At 39.5% G+C, this 27992-nt stretch overlaps 1 long non-coding RNA gene across 1 annotated transcript in view; it reads left to right on the top strand.

Moving 5' to 3' along the window:
• Positions 1-8119: 8119 nt before the first annotated feature.
• Positions 8120-27992, top strand: part of LOC111096100 — an 88074-nt gene continuing 68201 nt past the window's right edge. Inside the window, exons 1-2 of the long non-coding RNA XR_005358850.1 lie at positions 8120-8241; positions 8371-8492. This is a non-coding gene — a long non-coding RNA (uncharacterized LOC111096100). The remainder of the gene's footprint in view (positions 8242-8370; positions 8493-27992) is intronic.

Genomic DNA, 27992 nt, shown 5'->3' with positions numbered 1-27992 from the left:
TAACTGTAAGAGCTAAAGCTATAATATTCCTAGAAGAAAACATAGGGCTAAAACCTCATGACATTGGATTTGGCAGTGATTTCTTGGATATGACAACAAGAGCATAGGCAACAAAAGAAAAAAACAGATAAGTCGGACAACCATTAAAATTAAAAACTTGTGCATCAAAGGGCATAATCAAATAAAAGGCAATTACAAAATGGGAGAAACTATCTGCAAGTGATGTATCTGATAAGAAGTTAATATCCAAAATATATAGAGCTCCTACAAGTCAATGACCAAATGCCAAACAACTTGATTGAGAAATGGGCAAAGGGATTTGAAAAGATGTATCTCCAGAGATGATATACAAATGACCAACAAGCACATAAAAAGCCTGCTCAACATCATTAAACATTAGGGAAATGCAAAAAAAAAACACAATGAGATATCACCTTACATCTATTAGAATGAGTGTGAAAAACAGCCAAAGACAAGTGTGATGAGGCTGTGGAGAGATTGGAACCCACATGCACTATTGGTGGAAATGTAAAATCATGCAGCCGCTATGAGAAATAGTATGGCAGTCTCAAAAATTAGAATTACCTATGATCTAGCCCCAAAGAATTAAAAGTAGGGTCTTGAAGAGATATTCGTACACCCATGTTCATAGTAGCAATATTCACAATAGCTAAAGGGTGAAAGCAACTCCAGTTCATCAGTAGATGAATAGATAAACAAAATGTGGAATACATACAATGGAATATTATGTAGCTTAAAAAAAGAAGGAAGTTCTGAGACAAACTCAGACTACAACATGGATGAACCTTGAAGACATTATGCTAAGTGGTAAGTCAGTCACAAAAGGACAAATATTGTCTGATTCTATTTATATGAGAGATCTAACATAGTCAAATTCAGAGACAGGAAGTAGAATGATGGTTCCCAGGGGCTGAGGAAAGGGGAAGTGAGGAGTTGTGTAGTGTATAGTTTCAGTTCTGTGATATGAAAAAGTCCTGGAGATTAATTGCACAATAATCATACACTTAAAAATTAAGATGGTAAATGATAAATTTTATGTTATGTGTATTTTACCATAAAAAAAAGTCAGATAAAAGTCATTCAAATTGGAAAAGAGGCCAAACTCTCACTCTTTGCAGATGTCATAATACTACATATAGAGACCCCAAAAGATTCTGCCCCAAAACAGCAGTTTAGCGATGTGACAGGATACAAAATCAATGCACAATAACCAGTTGCATTTCTCTACACTAACAATGAGACTGAAGAAAGAGAAATTAGTGAGGCAGTCCCATTTACAATTGCACCCAAAAGCATAAGATACCTAGGAATAAACCTAACCGAAGAGGTAAAGGATCTATACCCTAAAAACTACAGAACACTTCTGAAAGAAGTTGAGAAGGCACAAAGAGATGGAAAAACATTCCATGCTCATGGATGGGAAGAATAAGTATTGTGAAAATGTCTATGCTACCCAGAGCAATTTACACATTCAGTGAAATCTCTATCAAAAGAGAGTTTATCGTAGTTTTTCTTCTCAGAGTTGGAACAAATTATCCTAAGATTTGTATGAAACCAGAAAAGACCCCGAATAGCCAGAGGAATGTTGAAAAAGAAAACCAAAGCTGAGGGAATCACAATTCTGGACTTTAAGCTGTATTACAAAGTTGTGATCATCAAAACAGTGTGGTACTGGCAGAAAAGCAGACACATACATCAATGGAACAGAATAGAGAACCCAGAAATGGACCCTCAAATCTATGATCAACTAATCTTCAACAAAGCAGAAAAGAATATCCAATGGAAGAAATATAGTTTCTTCAATAAATGGTGTTGGTAAAGTTGGACAGCCACATGCAGAAGAATGAAACTGGACCATTCTCTTATACCATACACAAAGATAAGCTCAAAATGGTTGAAAGATTTGAATGTGAGACAAGAATCCATCAAAACTAGAGGAGAACATAGGCAGCAACATTTTTGAACTGGGCCACAGCAACTTCTTGCAAGATACATCTATGAAGGCAAGGGAAACAAAAGCAATAAAGAACTGTTGGGACTTCATCGAGATAAAAAGCTTCTGCACATCAAAGGAAACAGTCAACAAAACTCAAAGACAACCTACAGAATGGGAGAAGATATTTGCAAATGACATATCAGATAAAGGGCTAGTATGTAAGATCTATAAAGAACTTACCAAACTCAACACCCAAAAAACAAAGAATCCAGACAAGAAATGGGCAGAAGAGATGAATAGACATTTCTCCAAAGAAGACCTACACATGGCCACCAAGCATGAAAAAATGTTCCACATCACTTGCCATCAGGTAAATACAAATCAAAACACAATGAGATAATGCTTTACACCAGTGAGAATGGCTAAAATTAACAAGACAGAAAACAACAAATGTTGGTGAGGATGTGGAGAAAGGGGAACCCTTTTGCACTGTTGATGGGAATGCCAGTTGGTGCAGCCACTCTGGAAAACAGTATAGAGGTTCCTCAAGAAGTTAAAAATAGAGCTACCCTATGGCCCAGCAATTGCACTACTGGCTATTTACCCCAAAGATACAGATGTAGCAAAATGACAGGCCACTTTGCATGGCAATGTTCCTAGCAGCAATGTCCATAGTAGCCAAACTGTGGAAGGAGTCCTTCAACAGATGTCCTTCAACAAATAAGTGGAGAAAGAAGATGCGGTTTATATATACAATGGAATATTATTCATCCATCACAAAGGATGAATACCTACCATTTATATCAACATGGATGGAACTGGAGGGTATGATGCTGTGTGAAATAAGTCAATCATAGAAAGACGATTATCATATTTCACTCATATGTGGAATGTAAGAAATAGTAAAAGGGACCATAAGGGAAAGGGGGAAACTGAGTGGGGAAAAATCAGAAAGGATGACAAACCATGAGAAACTCCTTTAACTCTGGGAAACAGACAAAGAGTTGCTGAAGGGGAAATGGGTTGGGGTATAGGGTAATTGCGTGATTGGCATTAAGGATTAGGGTGCACGATGAAATGAGCACTGGGTGTTATACTATATGTTGGCAAATTGAGCTTAAATAAAATTTAAAAATTTTAAAAAAGTAAGTCAGATTATATCATTGTCATGTAGAACCTTCTAGTAACTTCTCATTGCACGAGAATAAAATCCAAATGATCCCTTATGAGCTATCGGCCCATTTGTCAAATGCCTACCTCCCTGACCTCATATAATAGCACTGTCCTTATTTGTAATGTTCCAGTGTCACTAATCTTTTCATCTACCAGACCGGCTAAACTCTTTCTTGCCATAAGGCTTTTGCTCTGCTTTTCTCTTTGCTTAGAACATTCCTCCCTATTTTCTTTTTTTAAAAAATTATTTATTTATTTATTCATGAGAGACACAGAGAGAGGCAGAGACACAGGCAGAGGGAGAAGCAGGCTCCATGCAGGGAGCCCGACGTGGGACTCGATCCCAGATCTTCAGGATCTGGCCCTGGGCTGAAGGCGGCACTAAACCGCTGAGCCCCGGGGGCTGCCCTCTTCCCTATTTTCACACAGTTGACTCCTTCTCACCATCCTGATGAAAGGTCAGATATTTCCTCTTCAAAGAGATCCTTCCCTATCCCTCTTTTAGAGAGGCCTCTTTCCCACTTTGGCCACCATCTATCATATTGCCTTATTTAATTTTTTCCTAGCCCTTTCACTATATGAAATTATTTCATTTGTTTCTTGTCTCCCTCAGTAGAATCTAAGCTGGATAGAGCAGAGATTTTGTGTGCTACTGTATTCTCAAGGCTGACACATATAGGCACTGAATAAATCTTAAACAAATAATTGAATTCAGCTGATAGTTATGCCAGTTGGTGCAGCCAACTGGGTTCTCATTATGTTCCAGGCAATGTACTAGGCACCAAGCATAAACAGACATTTTGTGATCACCTTCATGATGCTCTAGTAGTAGGCTATAGCCTTTCCCAAGACTGGAATCCAAAGGACCATCACCTGTCAAGAACCTGCCTTAGGGAGAAAGCAGAACTGAATGATGGAGGGAGATCCCGATGGTTCAGTTGAGCCCCTGCATCAAACTTTGTGGTTAGTGGACTATTAGATTTTTTAATTTTATGAGCCCATAGATACTCTTGTGTGCTTATGCTAGATTGATCCAAATTTCTGCCTCTTGCAAACCAAAGAGTCCTAACCCATAAATACGAAACAGAATTGTAAAAAGCCATGATGGACTCTTCATGCATTGTGGATGTACATGGACATATGTAAGGAGGTGGAGATGATTTTATTTCCCAATTCCTCTTAGGAAAGATACAGCATTTATTTGAGAGGGAGAGAATTGAGACAGCTGGATATAAGTCAAATTTCTGTACATGTGAAAGGGAAGAATCCTTTTATTAATCCAGTGGCAGAAGAAGGAGGAAGAAGGAGGGAAGAGTTGATGTAGGAGGGTATGAGATGGCAACACTAACTCAGTCTCATAATCCCTAAGTCATTAATGAAGTCATTAAACCTGAACAGGGCTTGGGTGCAGGTGAATTTGGATGTGTCGGGGTTAGGGGATTGTGGTGCTGGGGCTGAACTTTGGGCCTGGATGGGAATGATATAGAATTGAGACAGTATAAATGAAGAAGCAGAGTAAGGCTCAGTGAAGGATGTCCCTGAAGTCATAGAAAATGTGGAGGAGACATTGGATTCTCCCCAGGCTATGGATTTGGGTTCAACTCATGTTGCTCCAAATCTCCCAAGAACAAGGGGCCTAAGATGATGTCTGGTCTGCATAGATGTTTTCTGCTTCTATTAAATATATTCTCAGTATGCTGCATTTCATTCATGTGCTAACATGAATATGTAGTTTTGTATATACATATTATAGTCTTTGACTTTATATATAATTTTTTTTTAATCTTACATGGAACTTTTCTTCCAAAGACTTTCAGGCTTTTTTAGAAGTTTCAGTGCATTTTATACATTTCAACCTATTTTAGAAGCTCCATCCTTATGTTCTGTAATTGTCATGAGGTTGCTATGATCATCCCACTTTGCATGCTTTCACAGGAATTTGTTTTTCTTCTAAAAACATGGCTCAGGGCCAGAATCTGATTATAGATATCTGAGCCAATGGTCAGTGTCAACTCCAGAAAGAAATGTTATGAATTTCCAACATATTGTATAATCCAGCCTTTCTGAAATGACTGATGCTATTTTAAAAGCAAGAAGTAATCATAGTGTACTCTGTGCTCCGTGGCTTGTCACCATTGTGGATCAGCAGATAGACGCTGGCCAGATCTTGTACCTGGGACCAAGTCAGACAGGACCTGAGCACAGAGTTGCTGTCCTCAGTGCAGAGAGGCTCATGGCCTTTAGGCTGGAGCATGGCAGTGCCTAGGGATGCAGGTTGTAGTGGTTTCACATCCTCATTATTCAATCCTTTGGCATTTGCTGTGTGCTATAGAGTAGAAAGAGTTGAAAGGATCAGTTAAAGACAGACACAGGCTTTGGTTCTGTCCTAGTTCCTCTATATTAGGCCTCTTTCCTCTTTAAGCCTCAGATTCTTCATCTGTAAAATGGTGGTAATTAACACCTATCTTGCAGAATTTTTGTAAAGATTAAGTGCAGATAATGTACAAAGCATTTAGCCTGGGGTTAGTACATAGACACCTCTCAACAAGGGAAACTATTATGCGTTATATGTGTTATCAGTGCATCAGTGAAATTATTCACTGGTGTGAGGAAGCAAATATATGGAAATAATAAGAGGTTACAGTTAAAAAAAAAACAAGTAGCAGAAACATCTACACAAAAACTGTTTTCATCATGTAGACTATGTAAATTTGATTTTTTATGTCACTACTACATCTATAGTGATTCAGCCATCTAGTAGATAAAATGAAAAATATTTGAAAAATTAAATTCTCCCAATTACTTAGTTAAACTATGAAAAATCACCCTGATACAGGTATGTGAGTATGCTACCCCAGCATGACTTGATACTTCTCTCCTCCACTTCTCACCTGTACTTCCTTTGTGCTGCCCCTCCACCCCCCACACCCTTCCTTCTCTCTGCCTCATGGGAAGGGGTATATAATGTTGGAATTGATAGTATGGGCTTTCCAATTAGGAAGAATCTTTTTCCTCTTTAAAAATGGGATGCTCCAAGGGGCCTAGATGGCTCAGTCAGTTAAGTGTCCAACTCTTGATTTCAGCTCAGGTCATGATCTCTTGGTGGTGAGATTGAGCCCTGTTTCAGGGTCCACGCTCAGCATAGAGAGATTCTCTCTCCCTCTGCCCCTCTTCTCCTCTCTCTCTCTCTCTAAAATAAATAAATCTTTTTAAAAAATGGGATACTCCAGCTCACAGTGTTGTAGGAATTTAGTACAAAAATGCCTCAAGTTCTTGGTGAAGGATCTACAATGTGCAAAGTAGTTAATAAGTGGTTGTTATTTTTTCAATGATTGAAAATTTTGCTGCGTGCTGATGATTGACAACATCTTAGCATTTCTGTTGACTTATTAACTAATGTACTCAGGTGTGCCTGGGTGGCTCAGTTGGTTAAGTTGTCTGCCTTTCGTTCAGGTCGTGACCTCAGGGTCCTGGGATGGAGTCTGCTGCTTCTTCTCCCTTTGCCCGTCCCCCTGCTCATGCTCACTCTCGCAAATAAATAAAATCTTTAAAAAATAAAAAATTAAATAAAGTGCTCAAATATCCTGAAAATATTGCTGTTATCATGTAGTTCATAAACTACAGATGTTCACAAATCGGACATTGGTTAGATTAGAATTTCTCAAAACATGGTCCAGGGATTCCTGGGGGTCCCAGAGACTCTTTTAAGAAGGCTCCAAGACACTTTTATGGGATCCGTAAGATCACATTATCTTCCTAATAGTATTATGACATTGTTTGTCCTTTTTATTCTCATTCTGTCACCAGTGTTTTAGAGGTTATACAATGTGTTATATTACCAAGAGATTGAATGGAGAAGCAGATACAGGAAATCAGCTGTCTTCTCTTAAGGCAGACTTTAGAGATATGACAAAAATGTATAATGTTATTCTCACTATAATTTTTTTGTTTTGGAAATGTAGTTATTTTTCATAAGATTGTTATTTGTGTTAACATGTAATTGGTTTATTACTGGCATTTTAAAATGAATTAATAACATTTTAAAATTCCTCATAATTCTGATATGGTAAATTTTGATAGTTATAATCCACATAATCAAAAACTCTTTGAATCCTAGTAATTTTTAGGAGCATAAGGAATCTTGAGTCCAAAATGTGTGAAAAATCACTGGATTTGGTATATTATGGTCCATGCAATATGGAATGTTATGCAATCATCAAAAATGTTGCAGAAATGTCTTTGTTGATAAGGAAAAATATTCATAATATATTAAGTGGCAAAAGGTTACAAAATTCTGTGCTATGTTACCCTATTCTTGTTTGGAAATGTATATGCATACAAATAAAAGATGATTCTAACTATTTTATGTTTGTTTTGCTTGTCTACATTTTCTGTCTTTTCTGTGTAATTAGCATGTAATGCTTTAGTAATAAGGAAAAGAAATTTGATTTTGAAAAAAATTCAATTTACTAAAGCATTCATGGTTGCATTATAGCAAATAGTTGTAACTGAAGATGCACATTTCCATTATCTGACTACAGTAGAACAAATGGTTTGAAAACAGCACAAGCTAAATTCTAGGAAATTCTACATATTCTTGGGATAATGATTTGCAACGTTTTGAAATAACAGATAATAGTGTTCACCTAAAATGACCTGGAAACTCAACAAAGCATTTAAAAATGAACTGAACCAAATTTTAATGTTCTAGAAATATGTAGCATTATGAAGCTGGAACATGTTGTTCACGGATTGGTTTCATGTTCTGTTCTGGGGCTTTATCTTTTTTTTTTTTTTGCACTCAATACTACAAAATAGTAACTTGTATTATTCTCTCATGGCATCACATGTCTCCATTTTGTCACCAGGATGAGATTGTGTTGTCCCTCAGAGCAAGGACCAGGTCTTAAAATTCTTTTGCAACAATTATCACAGTACTCAACTGACAGGATTCAATATGTAGGAGGCACTAAACACTTGAAAGATTGAAATGTTTCTTTTTTCTTTCAGACTTATTGTCCAACTAACTCATTTCATGTGAAAACCCTAAACTGTCTTCATTACTAGTTTATAAGCATAGAAGGAGCTGGAGAATTCTGAGTATCAAAATGGTTAGTTATTCCTGCAGTTTAAGAAACAAAACTAACAAAACAAAACTTTCTCACTGATTTGGTGGCTGACAGATCTCATACTCTATGGTGCTAATTGCCTTACTCATTTTTTTTTTCCATTTGAAACAGAAGTACCAAAGCACATGCATGACCAGACTGAAAGATGGTTGTGTTCTGTACAGCGGCCATATTCTGATGGATTCTGGAAGACAGAGGGATGAGACAAGCGGCTGCTGGAGTATCTCCAACAGGTAAAGCCTATGCTCTCACAGGGTGGTGGCAATGGTCATGAGAGGTGGGGCCGGTTTCCAAATCTGAATTGAGTTTTTTGGTTGGAAAGACAGAGTCTGTTGATGACTTTGCGTGAGGAAGGAGCTGTTGAGGGTGACGCAGAGATTTCTAGCTTAGGGGACAGGAGATTGGAAAGGCCAACCACAGAGTCAGTGACAGAAGGCATAGTGAGGAACTGGATATAATGGATTTGGGTAAAGACATATTGAGTGTAAGTTCAGTTTGAGACTTTTGTGGTATGTGAGTACCTCACTTCTTAGAGTTTTCTCTCACTAATGGATATTATCCTTCTCCAGGCTTTCCCCAATGCTCCTCCCTGAGGATGGAACACATCTCTGATCCTAGCATCCCTTGAATGTAGTTCACTGTCAGATGTTGGTTAATGAGACCTGCTAGGGCAGAAGAGTCTAATGTCTATGTCAAGTCAGTACGTTTAGAGAACTCCAACACCCTACCTGCCCCCCATCCCCCAATGAATTCAATCCCTAAGCACCTCCCAGGGACCAGTCACAGTGCTGGGTATTGAGGCTGCAAAGCTGCACTAGACACTGAATGTGCTGTCGGGAGCACTGGGCAGGAGATAGACATACCAAAAATACAGCTCTACGGGGGGGAAGCACAAGAGTAGGCTGAACCTAAAATAATTTCAAGAAGGAGTTTGGTTTATGGTTGAAGGTCCCTAAATAGAGGTTCTGTGTTCCCTTTCTGGATACTCATCACTGAACTAGATACAAATCCAGCATAGCAATTTTTAGGCTGCTATCTAAGAGAGAAGCTGATGGACAGATGCAGCTGGAAAGCAAAAAATATGCCATCAAAACAGAGAAGACCCTTCAGGGTCGGTTGAAGAGTGTCAGTTGAAGAGAAGAAGACCCTTCAGGGTGAGAGTCAGAGTGTCAGTTGAAGGCTTTCTATTAAGAACCATGTATTTTCAGAAGTTAGGTCACAAACATTTGAGATTCTTAGTAAAACAAGACTGTAGAAATGGAATGCAGGATTGCATTACCTTGGACTTGTTATTCAGTCTGCTATAACATGTAGCAAGTCCCAGATAGTTCCAGGTAAGCCTGAGGACTCTGCTCTGCAAATCAGTTAGGGACCCAGTTTCTGTGAAAGTTCTGATATCTTTAATACATAGTTTCCACCATTGCTCCAGGCATTGACATCTGGCCAGGGTAAGGGGGAAGAGCACAGAGGGTGTTAGCGCAGGAGGATTTTATAGGATAGGCTGATCAGGAAGTGGTATAAATCACCTCTGATCATATTTAGTCTCCAGGTTACTGCAAAGTGGCCAAGGGCAGCTGGAAAAGGCAATCCAGCTGTGACTCCAGGAAGAAGAGGAAATGATTTGGTGAACAGTGAACAGTTTTTGCCACAGCCATGGGTGGGGATGGGAAAACTAAGCCAAAGGGGCGTTCTGGAGACACAGCCTGAAAGAAAAAGTTGGAGGGAAGAGAACAAGATAATCTCTATTGAAACAGTTTAAATTCTCCTTCACCTCTCTCAGGGAGTAAGGCTGGGTCACAAAGCAGTCAGCACTTCCAGATTTTCCAAGTGGCTTTCACAGATGGAAGTCAGCTAGGAATCTGTGTGTCTGTATGCAAATTTACATCTTTACTGTGAGCTATGAGTGTTGTATAGTATATTCTGATTATTATGCTCCTTTTTATGACATCATGTTCAAATGCCATTCATCTCTTAATAATAATAATAATAATAATAGTAGTAGTAGTAGCTATTATATATTGATCTGTCATTGGCCAAATTGAATTTTCTTGATGAATCTATTAAGTAGCTACTATTATTATAAGAATTTTGTAGATGAGGAGATGCAGGCTTAGAAAAGTTGCATTATAAGCAGTTAATATAAGGCAGAAAATGTTACTCTCCTACTTAAAAAATTAGTGGCTTTCTGTTGATTAGAATAAACCAACCTCCTTACTTTGGCCTACATATCCTCTATAATATGGCCCAGCTTAGTTCTCTTATTTCTTCCCTTCCTTCTCTATGCTCTAGTCTCAGGGGCCTTCTTTTTGTTTCAGATCCCAAATTAATCTTGCCTTAGAGCCTCTGGACTTTGTATTCCCTTGGCCCAGGAATGTCTGGATTGTTTTTGTTAATTAGGTTGCAGGTCAAATCTCATCTCTTGAGAGAGGACTTCCCTGACCATTCTGTTCAAATGAGCATTTTCCTCTCCAGAATTGTTCTCTATAACCTTTTTCTGTATCATTTTCTTCATGGCAGTTGTTGCCCCAGAACTCTTTTGGTAATGCATCTTATTTGCTGTCTCCGCTTTCACTGTAAAGCCCATGAAAATGATGTCGTTGCCCATTTTGTCCACTGCTCTGTTCCCAGAGCCTAGAGCAGCACCTGACATGGAGGGCACTGAGTAAATATTGCTGAATGAATGAAGAAAAGTGTAACTCAACCCAAGTTATAAATTAGCAAGAAAGTGGAGCTGATATTCAAACTTTTCTTGCTTATAGTAAAAACAGCTGGTGACCACCTACTATGAGGTCTAGTAGGCATTGAGTAAACACTGTTGGATGGACCCTGCAGCAGTGTTCTCCAGGACTGAAGACAAGAACTTGATAGAGCTCTGCTTGCATTAGGGACCTCTGGGCCAGATGCCCTATTTTTGGGTTCTGTCATTTGTGACAGTCTATGCAACCCTCCAAGTCTGAGTTTCTCTGTCTAAGAAAAGGGGTAAAATACCACTTATCTCATCTCATTCTTGTGAAGACTAAATAAGATAAGCATGTGAGAACTTCGCTGGAGACTCTAAAAAAATGATATGAGCCTTTATTTTTGTCAGAAAGAAGTAGAAATGCACATTTGCTTCTTCAGCCCTCTCCATGGTGCGGTTTGCATAATGGGAGGTGGGGCAGGTAAGAAGCGAGGCCCTGAGCTCGGTTTGGACTTCCTGGGGCAAAGCCAAGCCAAACCTGCACACTGATGATGGGGCCTGAGTACAGACCTGTCTTAGTGCCCACGTTAGCAGAAGCTGGGAGCAGTTTCTGGGGGCTGAAAATTTCTTTCCCTGAAAACGTGACCCCACCAGTGATCCACTCTGTGGTTGGAAGAAGCTTCTGTATCCCCGAGTGCAGAGACAATTACCCCCAGTAGGGATGTGCCATGGGGAGGGGAGATGGTTGCATTTTGCGACACCAGGTTTCACTTTACTGCCACACAGTTAAATGTGAATTTGTGATAGTAGTAACGGTGTTATAGGGCGTAGGGGCTTTTGCCAAATTTCTCTAGACATTCTTTGATGACTTTGGGATACTGAATTGTCTTTGCTACTCTTTTACAAGTTCGAGAATACACAAGCAAGATGATTAACCTCTGCTTCAAATAGATGCTTAACATGTTTTCTTGTGTGTTGAGGAGAAGTGGGCAGAACCCTTAGTAATTTTTCCCAATTGCTCATTTTACAAAGGACACAATGAGGTGCTATCTAAGCTTAGGATGCTCTTTTGTGGTGGAGTTGGGACTAAAACTGAAGTCCTCTGACTCAGAACAGGTCTCTGGACACAACATATCCTCAACTAAATAAATGTTAGAAAAGAGTTACTTTTTGAGCTTCAGACTTTTTCCCTTATTTGTCCCATGATACATGCTACTCTTCAGTTTAACACCTTCTAAGAAGCATATAGATCTCTGTCTTGTAAGCCTTTGTGCTGTCCTCTTTCTCAACATCATTGCAGGTATAGAGATTTCCTAGAGGAAATGTCCAAAAGTCTTTGGGAGCTGCTGAAGAGCTGGGGAACTCAGAGTGTAAGTGGAAAATATTCTAAGACTCTTCCTAGAAGAGCTTTTCAGCTGAAAGAGGTCATTACATTTTAAGGATTGACTTTATATCTTTTATAAGCTAGGGTTAATAGGATTTCTAAATTATTCGCTATATGGATTCTTTTCTCCCTTGTGAATTGTTGCACTTAAAAAAATTTAATTGTAGTAAAATACACATAACATAAAATTAACCATTTGAAGTGTACAATTCAATTGTGCTGATTATAGTCACATTGTTGTGCAACCAATCTCCACAATGTTTTCTTATTGCAAAACTGAAACTCTATACCCATTAAATAACAACTCCCTATTTCCCCCTGTCCCCAGCCCCTGGCAACCAAAATTGTACTCTCTCCATGAATTTGACTACTCTGGTTACCTCATACAAGTGGAATCATACAGTATTTGTCTTTTTGAGATGAGCTTATTTAACTTAGCATGCCTTTAAGATTCATACATGTCATAGCACTTGACAGAATTACTGTCCTAAAACTGAATATTCCATTGTCTGTATATACCACATTTTGTTTATCCATTTATCTGTTGATGGATACTTGGGTTACTTTCATTTCTTGACTATTGTGAATAATGGCTTCTATGAATGTGGATGTATGCCTATCTCCTCAAGACCCTACTTTCAATTCTTTTGGGTATATACTCAGAAGAGGAATTGCTGGGTCATAGTTAACTATTTTATTTTTTTGAGGAGCTGCTATACTCTTTTCCATAGTGGCTGTACCACTTTACATTCCCACCAACAGTGTACAAGAGCTCCAATTTCTCCAAATTCCTACAACACTCATTATCTGTTAGTGTGTGTGTGTGTGTGTGTGTGTGTGTGTTTTGAAAGTAATCATCCTAATGAGTATGAGGTATTTTGCTGTGTATTCTTACTGTATTTCCCTAATGATTAGTGGTACTGAACATCTTCTCATATGCTTGTTGGCCGTTTGAATATCATACTGGGGAAACATCAACTAGAGTCTTCTGCTCATTTTTAAATCTGGTTATTTATTTATTTATTATTTATTTGATGTTGACTTGTAGGATTTTTTAAAAACATTTATTTTATTTATTTTAGAGAGGGAGAGGGCAGAAGGAGGAGAGAGAGAGAGAGAGAGAGAGAGACTCCCCACTGAGTGTAGAGCCTGATTTGGGGCTTGATCCCATGACCCTGAGACCATAACCAAGCTGAAATCAAGAGTCAGATGCTTAACCAAATGAGCCACTCAGGTACCCCATACTTGCAGGAGTTCTTTGTGTACTTTGGATATTAATCCCTTATGAGACACATGACTTGCAAATAGTTTTCCCATTCTGTGGGTTGCCCTTTCATTCTGCTGTGTCCTTTAATACATAGAAGTTTTCTTTTTTGTGTGTATGTAGTCTACTTTATCTACTACTTTCTTTTGTTGCCTATGCTTTTGGTGTCACATCTAAGAAATCATTGCCAAATCCAATGTCATGAAGATTTTCTTCTGTGTTTTCTTCTAGGAGCTTTAGAGTTTTAGCTCTTAGGTTAAGGTCTTTCACCAGTTTTGAGTTAATTTTTGTATATGGTAGAAGATAAGAGCCTGTGTTTACTCTTTTGCATGTGGAGCTCCAGTTTTTCTAATGCCCTTTGTTGGAGAGACTGCCTTCTCTCCACTTAATGGTCTTGGCACCCCCATGAAAAATCACTTGACCATATATGGAAGCATTCATTTCTGGCCTCTCTATTCTATCCCATTGGTCTATATGTCTGTCTTAGGCCAGTGCTGCACTATTTTGATAGCTGTAGCTTCATAGTAAGTTATGAAATCACGAATTATGAGGCCTCCAACTTTGCTTTTCTTTTTAAAGATTTTTTTTTGTCTCTCCTAAGTCTCTTGAGATTCAACATAAATCTTAGGATGGATTTTTTCCTGCAAAAATTGCTGCTGGGATTTTGGTAGAGATTGCATTAAATCTATAGATTGCTTTGGATAATATTTAACAATATTAAATCTTCCAGTCCATGAAAATGGGCTGTCCTTCCTTTTGTCTGTATTTCATTTCTTCAGCATTTTTTTTTCTTTTTGGTAGTTTTCAGGGTACAAGACTTTGCCTCCTGAGTTAAATTTATTTCTAGATATTTGTGTGCATGTGCATGTGCTATTATAAATGAAATTGTTTTCTTTTTGGATTGTTTATTATTAACGTGTAGAAATACAACTTACTTTTTTTTTTTTACAACTTACTTTTTAATGTTGATTTTGTATCTTACGACTTTGCTCAGTTTATTAGTTATAACAATATTTCTTAGGAATCTTTTGGGTTTTCTATGTATAAGATTATGGTGTTTGCAGAGATCATTTTACTTATTCCTTTTCAATTTGCATGCCATATATTTTATTTATTTACTTATTGGCTAATTGCTCTGTCTACAGCTTCCAGTACTATGTTGCACAGGAGACATGAAAGTGGGAATCCTTGTTCCTGAATAATACAATTATCCTGTGTCAAAGTAAACAGCAACATATAGCAAACTGATTTCAAAGGAGAATATTGAGGCTGATAAAAGTCAGACAGAGGAATTTCTGTAGGAATATTCTTAGACTCCTGCATTGCTTTTCACTCTCTAGTGTGCTCCAGCAGGGACAGTGACCTAGGGCACAGTCACATTTAATAGATATTCATGAATGAACAGGCATTAAAGATTTCAGGAACAAGGCAGCAAAGTCCCTGCTTTTGAGGAGCTTACAGTCTCATTTGGGTGTATGTGGGGAATAAACCATGATCAAAGAAGCATTAAGAAAAATGTTGGAAGTGATAAAGTCCTATCGAGAACATTCAGCAGGATTGATGGGTAGGTAATGACTAGGAGATAGTTAAGGCCATCTCATCTGGAGAAGTGACACTTGAGCCGTGCTATAAATTAGGGCAAGCACCTGGCCATGTTAAGACCTGGAGGTATGTTCTAGACAGAGGAAGCACAGGTGAGTGAGTCTATGGCAGGAACAAGTTTGGTGTGCTCAAGCAAGAGAAAGGAGGCCAGTGAGGCTGAAGCAGAGTGAGCAAGGACAAAGTTATAGGAGATGAAGTCAGACAGGTTGGCTGGAGCCAAATCCTATAGGGATTTATTCTCAGAGTGATGTGGTTTGATCTACACAGTTAATCTCTGTGCTGCTGTACAAAGAATGGGTATGAAGATAATGGGCTGTACCCACATGGCTCCCACACATCCCCTTGCACAATCATTTTCACCCATTGAGCACAGGAAATCCCTGCACCAGAGGCTTGTCTTCCATTCTTGTACCAGGAACCAGCCAGTTTTGTAGTACTGCAGGAGTGATGAGAGGAGAATAGAAACAGAGAAGGTAAAGAGGGAAAACCAAAGCTCAACTTTAGGACATTTGGGAGACTTTGACTAGAGGTGAAAATGCAGCTGATACTGTTAGTACCTTGTCCATATGCCTGCCTTATCCCCTGGAAGCAGTCCTCTGCCAATGACCACCTGGGAGATGCCAGATAAATATTCAGATTCCCTTGCCCTTCATGTGATAGCTCACATGTGTTCTATGTGGTTTTCCAGAATTCCCCAGCAGGACTGATCCCCAGTTGCCCACGGAAGAATCTTGCTTGGTGGTGCACCATTTATTTGCTTCCTCTCTGTCCCATTTCCTACACCCCTGGCATTCATATTCTTGTCTCACACTCTGCTTCTGGGGTAACCCCACCTATGAGAAGCCTAAAGATTATTACACTGGCTGTTGGGGTTATGTCAGAGGATCCATTTATTGAGTACCTCCTGGGTATTTTTCTACAGACTTCTAGACATAGGAGGCAATATGAAAGCTTTAACTTGTGAATAGATTTTGTAAATTACAAACTGCTCCTGCAGACTGGATGTAAGCAAGCAAGATGAAATAACATCTTTGCTTTTTGTTCAGTTTGTATCTCCAGCATTTAACTCTGTGTCTGACTCTAGAAGACCCTGAAAATACTTATTGGATGAGTCAGGTAGAAAATATGGCAAATATCCAGAGATGAGATGAAATGCACATACTTTGTTATTTCTTAGATTTTTTCGGGAAACCCAAGGTGATGGATAAACATCCTTGATTCTCTTTCATTTTATCTCTGTTCCCAAGCTATAGCTGGGAGCTGGGAGTGAAGTGTTTGCTGGGGCTGTGATATTCACTTAGTTTTTCTTTGTTAATTTATCTGAGCTTAACTTTTATTTAATAATTAATTAATAATTAAACAAACATTATCCAGCATCTACTAAGTGTCAGGCACTCTGATGAGAATATGGGGATACATGGGCTAGCAAAGAGACACAATCCCTTCTCTCTTGAAACATAAAGATTGTTGGGGATAGAGACATTGCACAAATTATTACAGATCTACTTTTTAATTATAGTTGTTTTACGTACTATAAAGTATAAGTACAGTGTGTCATGGAGCATATAACTAGAGACCTATTCTGGTCCAGAAATCTAGAAAAAGTTCATTTGAGAAAGTAACCTTTAAATTGAAACTTAAACGTAAAGTGATTGAATTAAATATTTAGCTATTTCCTCTTTAGCTTTGAAATCCTGTGATTGTATTCCCACTTTAAACACGGTTTAAATTCTTATGTCAATCTCTGGGCATAGTGGTGGGTTGTGGGTCTAAGTTATGAAGCCAACTTCTTGCACATCAGATGACTCCATAACAAGAGGCACACAGGTTCTTGGTCCAGTTGATTCAACACTGTTCCCTACAAGAATGTGTTGAGGATTTTAAGGACACAAGATTGTGATGTGTCTGTACTTGTTCTGCCAGTTTTTCTAACTTCCTGTGTGCTCATTCTTATTGGCCTGCCTCCTTCTTCTGTTGACCCATCAACATATCTCTAGTGTGAATACTGCAGGGATATGCCTGAGGACAGATGCACACTTTTGGAGATGGAAACAAACGTGATTCTGAATTTGAAAAGAATAGGTTCAGATAATTCTCATGTATAGGCTCCAGATATTGGTGAAGATTCAAATTCAAGGAGCTGTAGAATATACATTTTTCTGGGTTCTCTTTTGTGTGTGGCACAATTACACTTACAGTATTTACCCTCACACCAACTGAAGGACACTAATTTTTTCCCCTGCTGACATGGCTTTTCTAGGTCTAATCTCCTCTAGAACCCAAACAGGGCAGCCGAGGTGCTGTCCAGCAATTGTGGGGAATCTTCATGGAATTTTATTATGAAATCTTGAAACAATAAGGTATCAATCCAACATTTCACTAATTTTTAATTTTTTCATAGAATTTGCTGATTAACTAATGGCTGAATAAGCCAGGAGAGAAAGTTCATTTCTTCCTAAGGCAAGTGACTCATTCCATTCTTCTTTTTTCTAAAATTTATCCATGAGAGACACACAGAGAGAAAGAAGCAGAGACACAGGCAGAGGGAAAAGCAGGCTCCATGCAGGGAGCCCGATGTGGGACTCAATCCTGGGTCTCCAGGATCACGCCCAGGCCAAAGGTGGCGCTAAACCACTGAGCCACCCAGGCTGGTGACTCATTCCATTCTTTAAATGGCTCTGTCCATTGGCTTAACCAATACCTATGTCCCTATAATGTCTTCTCCATTGCTCTTGTATATTTTCTGTACTCTGCTCGAACAGGTGTGGAGCTGGAATTTTTTTTTAAGATTTTATTTATTCGTGAGATACACATCATTACTAGTATCAACCACTAGACATATGAGTGGAGATGCTTCCAGATGATTCCATCCTTCAGCTGTTAAATCACTCAAGCCTTTAAGTCCTCCCCAGATGAAGCCAAGACATCCTATAGCAGAAACAGTGGTCTTGCTGTGACCCGAGTTCCTGACCCAACCAATAGTTTTTCTATGCCATTAAGTTTTAGGATGACTTGTTATGCAGCTATAGTAACTGGAACAGGTGGTTGTATTGTGCAAACAGTTGACTAAATATGCCTGCAGCTCAGAAGAGAGATTCAGCTAGAAATGTATCCCTCTGGATTTCTGCATTGTAGATGATGGCTGAAGCTCTAAGAAGACGTGAATAATTTAGGGCAGTGTGTAGATTTAGAAGAGGGTTAGGAATGTCACTTTGGGACATAACAACATTGAATGTCTATAAAAGACAAGGAACAGGAAAGAAGCCAAGAAAGGGGATATCAGAGAAAGGAACAAATACATGAGAGAGGGTTATTAAGGAAAGCATAGGATGAGCAAATTTTGTGAGACGTGTAGGGATCAGCACTCTCAGCTGCCACGAAGAACACTGGAAACTAGTTTAAAGATAAACAGGTATCCTTGTCCGGAGCCGTTTCTGAGAGAGAAGTGAGGATGAAGGGTGGATGGAGGTGTGGTGAAGAGTGGTAGCTTACATGGAAGGTTCTTAGTAAATATTTGTTGAATGAATCTGAAATGGAGTTCAGCAGAGATATGTTGGTTACAGATGGAAGAAGAGAGAAGTAGCTGACAGAGAGTAGAGAGCCAGGGAGTCTTGGTGGGGGGAAGGGGAAGAGAATATATTCCAGCATTTGTGATGGACGCTGCAGCACGGAAGAGCAGCTGTCTCTTGCCACCCTCCACCCGCACCGACCCACACAGGCAGCTGGGGTGACCCTTGTCCGGAGCCTGTTGAACACACACTCTGCAGTGACCAGAACTGCTCTCAAGCTCCAACCGGGGGCTCTTTTCACCGCATCACAGCACAGCCTGGATGACAGTGGCATGGCCACATTGCCAACACTTCCCAGAACATGCAAGTCTTTTGTTTAATAAGAGGGTGGAGGTTGGGGGAGGGAGAGAGTAGTCAGCCAACTATGAAACAGGTCACAGACTGTGGACTTATATACAAGTGCCATGGAAAAAGTTAAGAACAACATCTTTTATTCTGACAGCACCTTCTTTCTTCCAAAAGCCCATAACACTTTATAATTCAGATTTGTTCCCCAAATCATCCAATCCAGCAGAAACATGCCATTTCCTTTGTGAGTATACTGAGGAGGTCAAGAAAAGGGAGGAGGGAGGCAGGGTAATCCTTTCAGACAATTAATATTCTGATTTTTCACTTACATCCAGGTTTAGAACCAAAGACCTAGCTGTTTTTCCACAGTAGAAAGACTTTTCACTGACTTTATAATTTCTGTTTTACATTGTCAATTTAAGCTCGTTTTGAGATGATTTTTTTTTTACCACAGTTTCTTGACAAGTGGTTTAGGGATGAGTTATGCCAAAAATCTGTTATTTACTAAGTAGAGAGAATCCTTGTCTAAATATATGTTGTAATGCTGCATTAAAGGGATAGTACAGTTGACCCATGAACAACGAGGGGGTTGGGGTGCCACCTGCCCCTGTGCCATCAAAAACTTGTATATAACTTTTGACTCCCCCCAAACTTAGCTACTAATAGCCTACTGTGACCAGAGCCTTACTGACAGCATAAAGTCAATTAACACACATTTTGTATGTTATGTGTATTATATACTATGTTCTTATAATAAAGTAAGCTAAAGAAAAGAAAATGTTAAGAAAATCATAAGGAAGAGAAAATGCATTTTTAGTACTGTCCTGTATTTATCAAAAAAATTAAAATAAAAACCCATGTATAAGTGGAGATGTACAATTCAAACCCGTGTTATACAAGCATCACCTGTATTTCAGTTCAGCTGCCTTTCAGGCTCCCTGGTCCTCTGTTGGGCTGGAGAAATTCTAGGTCAATGGAAAATTATGATTGCCTGAAGCAAGTTAGGAAAATAAGTGAATTATGGATCTTTGCCAAGTCATGTGCCTAAGAAACCAACTCAGACTAACCAGGACAGCAAAATCCTCTTAAAAATGACTGTTAAAGTACTCCTGCCTTACATTTGCTTGCCAGATACTGCAGATAGGCCCCTTTTGACTCTTATATTCTGAAGCAGCTTCTTAGGAGAAATGATTAGAATCTCCATAACCTCAAGTAGTCAACTTGTTCTAAAGAAGAATCAGCCTTTGAGTCTTCTCCATGTCCTGGGACCTTATTTGCTGATGAATGCCTAAAACGGGTGTCCTCTTATTATGCCATTGAAGCCAAGTCAAGAAGCTGTCAAAGAGCATGCTGTTTCTCCTGCCAAATCATCGTGAGACACAAATGTTTCCAAACTTGCTTCTCCGCATCTCCCCAAATGTATTAACCAAAGAACAAAAGGGCAAAAGAACCAAAGAACAAAAATGCTCTAGAGCATTATTTTATCCTTTCTATATTTCTTCCCATAAGGACAATGGCTTCATTCAACAGGGATATTAGAGTCAATTCTAGGAGTTGTCACAGTGGCCTCATCCAGGGACATGGTGGACTCCAAAATAGGCTCTGTAAGGTGGACACCTGCTGAGATGAACCCCAGTCTGTCTGTATTGATAAGCTTTCAGGGGCACACCTGCAGAGGACCTTCCTTATTCCTTAGGCTTTGTGATGGTTGCTTGTATATGTCAACTTGACTGGGCCATGGGGCACCCAGATACCTGGTTAAACATTATTCTGGGGTGTATCTGCAAAAGTGTTTCTGGATGAGATTAACATTTGAATCAGTAGAATGAGTAAAGCAGATTGTCGTCCAGTATGTGGGCTGAGGCCCTCAGAAGGCGTGAAAAGAACAAAAAGGCTGAGTAAGAGAGAATTCACTTTCTCTGCTTGCTGGTCTTCAAGCTGGGACACCAGTCATCTCCTGCCTTTGGACTCAGACTCAGACTGGGACTTACACTATCAGCTCTCCTGATTTCCAGGCCTTTGGCCTGAAGGTCTTGGGAACCTTCAGCTTCTATAATCATGTGAAACAATTCCTTAAAATAAATAAGTAGGTAGATAAAGAAGTATGTCCTATTGGTTTTGTTTCTCTGGAGAACCTTTGTTGATACAGGTCTCTTGTCATGTTTCCTTTAGTCTCAATGTTCAGGTCATGATAAAAGACAAGATGGATATCCTGACAAAGTCGTGGTCTGGAATTGTGCATTGTGACCCAATGTCACAATGGGGTCCCTTCTTACTACGCTGAGTGGGAGCTTCAGTCTCGTCACTCAGATGGTTAAAATGACGGGGGGCCTCAAGTATTAATATGATCATCTCCTCTCTCCCATCTAATCTTTCTTGGGTTGTTTAGTATGAAAGCTCATTTACAGGGAATTTCTTGTTTAGAGAAGATAACAGTGTAGAGCAGATGACCAAGAAATATTTCTTCAAAGCAATTATAAATCCTTGACCATCCTGGGTATGACTGTCTAGTCTGCCAATTATTTAGGTTCTTTAATAGTAGAATCTCCAGCTGTTCACCTGCTTGCAGGTGATTTTAGTAACTAGTTCACAACTCAACTTGAAGATGATCATGGGACATGGAAAATAATGAAAGTAGAAGCAGTTCATGATTTTGAAGTAGAAAGTTCATACTTCCCTTTTTCTTGGTTCGATTGAGATAAGACTGAGGTTTAGAGATTATATCTGGGGTTTTTTTGGTGCCTTTTACTGGGGTAAAAAGTGGAATATGCCCCATCTGAAAATATCAGTTCCCACTCCTGTGCTATCACAGTTGGAGGTATGCATGTCATTTGTTAAAAATGGCAGCTGGTAATTTTGTGTATCCAAGAGAAGCTTGAAGAGAGAGCCTTGCATGAGCCTCCAAAGGAAGGATCCAGTTTAAAAAAAAATGACTCAGACACTCAAACACTTGCTTAAAATTTATGTGGGACATTTGAAATATTTCCACAAGAAAATTTAAATAAGCCTCATAATAATGATTAGACTGGGGATCCCTGGGTGGCGCAGCGGTTTGGCGCCTGCCTTTGGCCCAGGGAGCGATCCTGGAGACCCGGGATCGAATCCCACGTCAGGCTCCCGGTGCATGGAGCCTGCTTCTCCCTCTGCCTGTGTCTCTGCCTCTCTCTCTCTCTCTGTGTGACTATCATAAATAAATAAATAAAAATAATAATGATTAGACTGGCACAGACTGAATCAGTGGGAAGAAATCACAGTGAGGAACTGGGAAGATAGGGCAGCATTCTTATTTTTGCTGCAAGCTTACTGTATGGTCTTGGGTACAGCACATCGCCCCTCTGGGCTCTGACTGTCATGATATCACATGAATAAAATGGGGGAGATGTATGGTTTTCAAACTGTATGTCATAGTGTCCTGCTGTCTGCAGAGGTGAGGATAACCTGAATGGGGGCTCCCAGACCCTGTTCAACTGGAGAAGCTCCATTTTGATTGATTTCATATACATATGTGGCTTTCATGCAAGGTTTCATTTGAGGAAAATTGTCCATAGCTAAAAATAATTTAAAAAGAGCTTTACAAACCTTTGACTAGATGATCTCTAAGTGTTCTCTCAGTCAGAATATTTTGTGTAATTATTTCAGCACTCTTCACCAAGAGGGCAATCCCTGATATGTCCATGGGGCAGGAGAGGGGACAAGAGAGATACACCTAAGTGCTTAAAATGGCTATTTTTTGTGTCTACTCATTCAGCACACTTTGTTCATCACTCATCGTACCCCCAACTTTATTCGCTTTCTAAAAATTATCATTGCAACTTAAAAAGTTCCTCTATGGGGACTTATGGGTGGCACAGTCAGTGAAGTATCTCACTCTTAATCTCAGTTCAAGTATCTGACTCTTAATCTCAGCTCCGATCTTAATCTTAGGGTTGTGAGTTCGAGCCTGGTGCTGGGCTCCACACTTGGCATGGAGATAACTTAAAGAAAAAAAAAAGGCTGCTCTGAGAACCAAATGCTTACATGTATCAAAGATTTTTCTTCATGATGTTTGCCCCCTTTATACTTCCTCAAATGTTTGATTTTATTTTGTAGCATCTAGAATGCCCAGGCTAGATATTATTTCATTCAGAGAACATCCCAAACATCCCAAAGTCAATGGTAAATGTTTGGATTTTTTCTTCACTATTTGGCATGCTAGTTAGCACAAATGGGAGACAATTCACTGAAACTTTATCTGTAGAACCTAAAATCACATTTTGTGCATAATATCTCACTGGGGATAACTCAGAATCCTTATAAGCCTTTTCTTCTCCAGGTGGAGTTAATCAAAGTGCTGAAGGGCAGAAATCTAAATCTTATCTTGTCTTTTTCTCCTTTTTTTTTTTCCCATAAAAAGACCTTAAAATGTTTTAACAAATCCAGATTCTTTTATCATTGGTGCTTCAACTAGTCTTAATTCTATTGGAGCTTGTATTTTTTAGTCTAGATACCATCTGTTAAAGAAATGGATCATCTTTTAGGGTCTATAAAGCCAGGTCTGTGTTTCCAAAGCATGCCTTGAGATATGTACTTCCAAATGACACCACAACCTAAAAAGGAAGAATTAGCCTTTTTGTTATTGTTCTTGTTAGTTTTTTAAACTAGAAAAAAACTCATAAGGTAAAAATATTAGGCTTTGTCCTCTAGTGTTTTAAATGATTTTCCTTTTTACATCCAAGATTCTAGGATACTGCCCTTACTGACCAGGACAAAAATGGGACAGCTTCCCTTATCCATAGTTAAGGAACCACCTTTTATCTGCTTGCAGTAAGGGTTTAAGAACTTTTCTGCCAAATGTCTATGAGGGAAATTACATAGCAAGTACTTAGTCAAGCATGACTGTTGAGAAACTTGCTTGCCTAAGTGAAGCTCTCATTTTCCATTCTCACAGCTGTATCCACGGTCATCAAAGCAGTGGAGAGCAAAGCTTTATTTGCAAAGGCTACTCATTAACGAAATCAGTCTAAGAGAAGGCATTCCCTCTCTGTATCTCTATCTCCATCTATATCTATAGCTATACCTGCACCTGCGTCTACATCCACATCCACATTACAATTTCTATCTCTATCAATCTCAACATCTATCTATCTCTCTCTCTCTGTCCACTCCACTGTAAGCCTCAGAAATACAGGGACTGTGTTTACTCATCTCCATGTGTCCCACAGCACTTTTCTAGGGAATCAGACAATATCTGAAGAAGTGAATTATATAGCATCATCTTCCACATGTCTAAAGACTGAAGTCCAAGATAAAGAGGGATAAGTCAGTAGATTCCTAAAGTCCATTATCACCATGTCTGATCAGATAAATTACATTCCCAGGAAATTATAGCAATAATAACAAACCATGACTTATACAAGTTGCTACAGTTTTTGAAAAACCAGGACAGCAGACTTTATCTTTTATCATTTGATCTTTCTACTATGGCGTGAACATCATCCTGCTCATCTTACAGATGAGGAATCTGAGGCTCAGAAAGATTATGTGTCTGGTCTTAGATTACACAGCTAGTGAGTCTTAAGGCAGGATCATCTGCAGACTACATGCTTTTATCTATCTGCATTATGACCTACCTAAATGAGATAAGGGAAAAACAATTCAGTCAGTGTCTTATATAGTCCCAAATGCATAAGATATCTATATTATGCTTCCTTCTAGAAGTCCGGGCATCAGAAAACCAACCAAATTTTTCCAAAGTTGATAAACTTCTCTGTGAGAATCTGTGGCTTTGCAATAATTCTTCCCTCATGAGTATCTGTCTGACAACATCCTATGGCTTGGCACACAGCAGCCTCTCTACTCTCTATCTCATTTCCCTCCATTTGGAGTTCTGCAAGCACTTGCATCAGCTGGAACCAGATTGAGAGAGGTTTGGAGTCTCATAGAAGTATCTGGAAAAGACTTGCTTCCTGGAACCTGGAACATAAGTTTGGAACATATTCCAAACTTCTATTAGGACAAAACAAAGCAAACAAATAATCTCTGAATAGAGTGTTGATTCTCTTAGCTTTAAGGAGGTAAGTGGCTACCAAAAGATATTAGACCAGTAGCTACTAAAAAAGAGAAAACAATGGACTAATAAAAGTATCTTACTCCAAGAAGATCAGAAGCAAGGCCTTGCCCCTCCCCACCCCTCCATAGCAGTGGAACCAGCTGCTCTCAGGAGTTTTGACTATGATATTATAATACCTATTACTGTCTAGGTTTCTCATTGAATTTACTGCTTTTTCAATGTTGTCCCTTAAATTTTGGCACTGGTGGACTAAACTTACTGCCCAGCTGACTGAGTTTTTAATGGAGCTTGACCTTGATTTTTTAAGACTAGGGAACAAAGGCAAAGGGAGATTGGATCCAGGGAGGATCTTCCTGGGGTGACTTGACTTGTTTTAGTTCAAGCAAAAGATGGAGCCTCTCAGCAGTCACTTCTTCCATAAAACACTATTCTTCTTCCTCCTTATGTTCCATGCTCTCTGCTCTAGAGGTTTAATCTCTCTAAATATTCCCCCTGACAGAAGCTGCCTCTGTTACGCCACTGCCCCCCCTCCCCCGCCCTGGGAATAAAAGTCGAATTCCTTCACAGAGCATTTCTGGCTCCTCACATCCAGGGCTCACCCTACCTTCAGCCTTATTCCCCCTTCCTGTTTTCGTATTCCAAACATATGTGCTCCCAACTCCACACATGGCATATGTCTGTGTGCCTTTGTTGTATTGTTCATTCTGCCTGGAAATGCCATTTTTCCTATCTTTGCATTCCTAGAGTCTACCTTTTCTTCAAGACCCAGCCACAGCACCTCTTGACTAAAGTTTCCCTGATTACCAGGCTCACGATAACCCACCTACCCCACCTGTAACTTGGAAATTCTCCCCCATCTGGATCCTATTATTTACATACATGTTTTATCTTTCTGGGCTGGTTCTCTGTTGGCACCACCCCAGCCTTCACCTTGATGTACCTTGTTCCATGTTCTGGAATACTGATCCTTAAACACTCTGTCAGCTGGCTCCCTTGTCTGCCAGCTTCCATTTGACTTTATTTCATGAGAGGTACCAGTAGGGAGATCAAGATTGGGGAGGAGAGCCCTGCCCTCTCTGTCCCTGCTTTAGCACTGCATCTCTGCCAATAGCTGCCTCCCTCCAAGCCTGCAGCTTCTGCCAAGCAGCCCTTCTACTGTTCAGCTCTCATCAGGTTCCAGTTACACTCCTTCCTCCCCTGTTCCTCCAGCCATAGAACTAGTGATGGCTTACCATTTGTTGCTGCTGTCTGGATGCTTCGATAGCTCTTGTTAAATCCTGTAACACACTCACGCCTCTGTATGTGGTCCTTTCATTAAAATATTTTCATATCCACCATCTAGAGTGTGCTGTGTTTCCTCCTGGGACCCTTACCTGATATCCATCTTAAAGGCATTATTTGCAAGCTCAGGGAAAGGCTAAGGGGTAAGGTGTTTTGAATTGCAGTCCAGCTCTGCTTCTCACTACCTATAGAATATTGGGTACTCCCTTCCCCTCTCTTTGTTCTAGTTTCATAATTTGTGAATTATTCCTTCATGAATAATCTTGCAGGTTTGTTTTGGGGATCAAATGAGATCACAGGCCGGAAAGCACTTTGTATGTCTTTGTACAGTATTCGGTGTTATTCTGATTCATCTTTTAACCCTCCATGATGTCATAAGTACTCAATAAATGAGCTGTTTCATATAGATCTGTAGAATGAATGGATGGAAAAGATTGTTTTCCATGTATTTTTCAGAGTCAGCATTCCAAAAGTGTAGGAAGCAGACAATCTACATAGTAAGAATTCAGAGTAACAGAGGACCAGTACGTATCACACACAGAGAGTCAGCAGAGGCCCTAATGGGGAGTTTTCTGTTCAAAATCCATTTTGGCCAAATGTTCTGTAGCTGTACTGATTTTTAGTCTATTTGTTCTAGTGATTACCAAGAAAAAAGTGTTGCAGAGATCTGTTTTGAACTTCAATAGTGGAGGAAATGATAGGAAGGAAGAGGCCTCTGAATGTTGACTTGGGCCTGGGATGAAACTAAACATGGCTGTGGAGAAGTCTTAGCCTTCACCCAGACTTTGAAAAAAGCCAGATTCATTAGGAAAACTCTGTTGCTCCCCACAGATAGCTCTTGGTTAACCTGTCCCAGTTTCAGAGCCACCAACATCTCTAGCTGATTTTATCTGCAAAGATCACATACACTTTTCTCCATGAACATACAGAGCATACTATGGCAATCTGGTACCAGATCTGCATTGTGTTTAAAATGGCCATTTGACATCCATTGTGAATAGGAGAGTGTCAGTTGTCTGTGGAGAATTTTCATCAGAAATGTGGGGTGTAGTGAGTTAAATGGTGGCCCACAAAGAGATATGTTCATGTTCTAATACCCAGATTCTGTGCATGTTACTTTATTTGGAAAAAGGATATTTGCAGGTATAATTACATTAGGGATCTTGAGATGAGAACATCCTACATTACCTGAATGGGACCTAAATCCAATGATAAGTGTCCTTATAAGAGATAGAAGAGGAGACGAATCACGTGAAGGAGAGGAGGCACGTAGGCAAATATTGGAAGCTAAAGGATGCCAACAGCCACTGAGAGCTGGAAGAGGCAAGGAAGGATTCTCTCAAGAGCCTCAGAGGGAATACGGCCCTTCCAGCGCCTTGATTGTGTACTTGTGAGAAAATAAATTTTGCTGTTTTGAGCCACCAAGTGTATAGTAATTTGTAGCTGTAGGAAACTAATACACAGAATAAATAATGTTTGCAAAAATCCCAGAAGAAAATCTGCCAAAAGCCATTGTTCTCAGTGAGCTTAGTATATTGGAACAATTTAGAATCCTAAAAGTCTAACTTTGTGACCTCAAGGGCCCCAGGGGCCCAGGCAGTAACTGCTTCTCCAAA

This window comes from Canis lupus, chromosome 5 (assembly GCF_011100685.1).
Source record: "Canis lupus familiaris isolate Mischka breed German Shepherd chromosome 5, alternate assembly UU_Cfam_GSD_1.0, whole genome shotgun sequence".
Classification (NCBI taxonomy): domain Eukaryota; kingdom Metazoa; phylum Chordata; class Mammalia; order Carnivora; family Canidae; genus Canis; species Canis lupus.
The sequence above is the reverse complement of the archived record's forward strand: the minus strand, read 5'-3'. Positions and strand labels throughout refer to the sequence as shown.